This window comes from Pseudophryne corroboree, chromosome 4 (genome assembly GCF_028390025.1).
Source record: "Pseudophryne corroboree isolate aPseCor3 chromosome 4, aPseCor3.hap2, whole genome shotgun sequence".
NCBI lineage: Eukaryota > Metazoa > Chordata > Amphibia > Anura > Myobatrachidae > Pseudophryne > Pseudophryne corroboree.
In genome coordinates, this window is record NC_086447.1 from 401,001,430 (window position 1) to 401,005,299 (window position 3,870).

At 39.2% G+C, this 3,870-nt stretch overlaps 2 pseudogenes; one reads left to right on the plus strand and one right to left on the minus strand.

Moving 5' to 3' along the window:
- Positions 1 to 1,155: 1,155 nt before the first annotated feature.
- LOC134912038 (5S ribosomal RNA) lies at positions 1,156 to 1,274 on the minus strand (annotated as a pseudogene).
- A 1,512-nt stretch (positions 1,275 to 2,786) lies between these two features.
- LOC134913046 (5S ribosomal RNA) lies at positions 2,787 to 2,901 on the plus strand (annotated as a pseudogene).
- The last annotated feature ends 969 nt before the right edge of the window (positions 2,902 to 3,870 follow it).

A 3,870-nucleotide genomic window follows, 5' to 3' on the forward strand; every position in this document is an offset into this window, starting at 1 on the left:
TGCCATATATGTCCAGTGATACTGCCATTTATGTCCATTGATACTGCCGTATATGTCCATTGATACTACCGTATACTGTATGCCCAGCAGTGCTGCCGTATAATTCCAGTGATATTGCCATATAATTCCTGTGATACTGAAGTATAATCCCTGTGATACTGGCGTGTAATTCCAGTGATGCCGTATAATTCCTGTGATACTGGCGTATAATTCCTGTGATACTGGCGTATAATTCCAGTGATATTGCCGTATAATTCCTGTGATACTGGCGTATAATTCCAGTGATATTGCCGTATAATTCCTGTGATACTGGCGTATAATTCCAGTGATATTGCCATATAATTCCAGTGCTACTTGCATATAAATCCAGTCCAGTGGTACTGGCGTATAAGTCCAGTGGTATTGACGTATAAATCCAGTCATCCTGCCATATAATTCCAGTGGTACTGCCGTATATGTCCAGTCCAGTGATACTGCTGTATATGTCCAGTGATACTGCAATATATGTCCATTGATACTGCCATATATGTCCAGTGATCCTGCTGTATAATTCCAGTGATCCTGCTGTATAATTCCAGTGTTCCTGCCGTATAAGTCCAGTGGTACTGGCATATAAGTCCAGTCCAGTGATACTGCCATATATTGTATGTACAAAGAGAAAAAAAGGTATGACACTAGTTTGGGCGCACTCTTGTTATTAATTTTTGATGATGATCAAATGAGATAAAGGCCTAAAGCTTGATATTGACGTCTAGGGCTAGTACTCTGCTATCCTTTTAAATAACCTCACAACAGGATATATTCTGCATGAATAGCCATATTTATATAATGAAAAATGTGACTGGAAGGAATACCAATTTATGTTGCAAAATAATGTGTGAAATGTTCAGATCTTAATTATACCTGGATAATTGCATAAAGGAAGGTAGCTACATCACAAACTGCCTCCGTCTGCCAAAGATCTGTACAAACTTTGTTTGTATTAATACGGCCCGGATTAGGGTTGGATTAGTGGGTGGGAGAGCCCACACACTATGAAATGATTTTTAGTAACTTGCCACTGTCTTTAATGGGTAATTCATAGGAAGATTAGGAAAGTAGTTGGAATCAGTGAAGTAGTGATACTGCTGTTGACGTTAATACCATAGGAGGATCTCTCTACTTCACCGGGTATTCCCTAGTAGTCACCCGTCTAGGTACTGACCCAGCCCACCTCCGTTTAGCTTCCAAGATCGGACGAGATTGGGCGTGAACGGAGGGGTATGGTCGTAGAGAGAAATTGCCCTATATCGCCAATGAGAGTGCACCGAAACGGAAGGATAGATTCCTTCTCGGGAGAGAATGTTACGAGATTATAAAATGATTAAATAAATACTCAGAATGAAAGTGAACAAGCCCGTTACCGGGTGAAACGCGTTTTTTCTAAGGGGCACCTCTCATGTCGGACATCTGAATGGGTGATATTCAATAATATTTTTTCATATCTTATTTAGGGCTTTTTTGTCCATTTGTCATTATAATATGTGATTTCTAATACCCTACGATAGGTGTGCTTTGTAAGGGGCACCTCTTACGTCTGACATTCAAATGGGTGATATTTAATATTTTATTCATCTTTTTGTGGGTACCTTTACCTATCTGTTATCATAAATAGAGATATCTATTAACCTTGACAGGTGTGCACAATTTTTCAACAGTGTGTTTTTTTCTGTACCTGTGCAGCAGGCACACCACCTGCTATACCCTACTATAGGAGTGCACATTTAAACAATTTGTTTTTTCTGCTGTATTAACAGGCACACCACCTGTTGGCTACTCAAAAGTCATAGGATTTTTCAAACAAAAATATTTATATATATATATATATATATATATATATTCATTTATTCTCTCTGGGTGGTAATAATAAATAATTATTTTGTACTGCCTGATTTGCAGGCTCTTTCTGCTGTGTTAACAGGCACACACAAGGTAAATCCACACTAAATCTCTGTCACAGTTGGGTTGAACCCTCATGCTTTAGCCAATAATTGTTTATCCTTCAGGAACCACTGGTGCTATATCTCATGCCCCTAGAGAAGGAGCATTGCATATCTGTTCATATATATTTTTATGTATGCATACTAAGCACGAATATCCCTGCGTGCTTTAGGCAATTACATTTTTGGGACTTATATCATTCGGTTCCACCAGTGGTCTGCGCCAGACAGTGCTTTAAAAACAACTCAAGGGTACTGTCCCCCTGACGACCCGTTACCAAGGAGACAGTTAATAACTCATAACTTTGCCACTGTCAGTTGTGACTAGTTTTTCTAGTAATTTTTATAGGATGTGTGGAACATACCAAATCCAGTACCCAGCATAATAGCACTAAAGATATATATCAATGTGTCAATGCATGGATACTCTGATTACATTCTTCGGCACTTCCTTCCTTTTTGTGATATCCGCATGATACTGTCTACTATCACCAAGATTTATATATTCAATTTAAATCAGACAGGTGATCCTAAGGAAATCAAGAACTCCAAATATTTATCCTTTATGACTGTGTAAATTCTTGATTACGTTCCCACTTTCCTTCTTTCCGTGAACTCTCATCCACGATTCAGGCGGACCAGTCCCCTAGGGTACACGTCTTGCCAGTCTAACGTGGACAGCAGATTCACACCTAATTATCTATCGGTATTTATTTAATCATTTTATAATCTCGTAACATTCTCTCCCGAGAAGGAATCTATCCTTCCGTTTCGGTGCACTCTCATTGGCGATATAGGGCAATTTCTCTCTACGACCATACCCCTCCGTTCACGCCCAATCTCGTCCGATCTTGGAAGCTAAACGGAGGTGGGCTGGGTCAGTACCTAGACGGGTGACTACTAGGGAATACCCGGTGAGAGATCCTCCTATGGTATTAACGTCAACAGCAGTATCACTACTTCACTGATTCCAACTACTTTCCTAATCTTCCTATGAATTACCCATTAAAGACAGTGGCAAGTTACTAAAAATCATTTCATAGTGTGTGGGCTCTCCCACCCACTAATCCAACCCTAATCCGGGCCGTATTAATACAAACAAAGTTTGTACAGATCTTTGGCAGACGGAGGCAGTTTGTGATGTAGCTACCTTCCTTTATGCAATTATCCAGGTATAATTAAGATCTGAACATTTCACACATTATTTTGCAACATAAATTGGTATTCCTTCCAGTCACATTTTTCATTATATAAATATGGCTATTCATGCAGAATATATCCTGTTGTGAGGTTATTTAAAAGGATAGCAGAGTACTAGCCCTAGACGTCAATATCAAGCTTTAGGCCTTTATCTCATTTGATCATCATCAAAAATTAATAACAAGAGTGCGCCCAAACTAGTGTCATACCTTTTTTTCTCTTTGTACATACAATTTTGCTTGCCTTTTATGACCCTGGGCGCACCGCCATACGGACAGATTGGGATTTCCAAAGATTATTGTCCATTTCTGGCTCTTATTTAATTTTCTGTATCTTTGAATCTAGTTCTGTGCAGGATCAACAACCAATGTTTTCTCATACTGCCATATATGTCCAGTGATACTGCCATATATGTCCAGTGATACTGCCATTTATGTCCATTGATACTGCCGTATATGTCCATTGATACTGCCGTATACTGTATGTCCAGCAGTACTGCCATATAATTCCAGTGATCTTGCCATATAATTCCAGTGATCCTGCTGTATAATTCCAGTGATCCTGCTGTATAATTCCAGTGGTACTGGCATATAAATCCAGTGATCCTGCCATATAATTCCAGTGATCCTGCTGTATAATTCCAGTGGTACTGGCATATATATATATATACCCTGTTGCAAAGTGGATTACT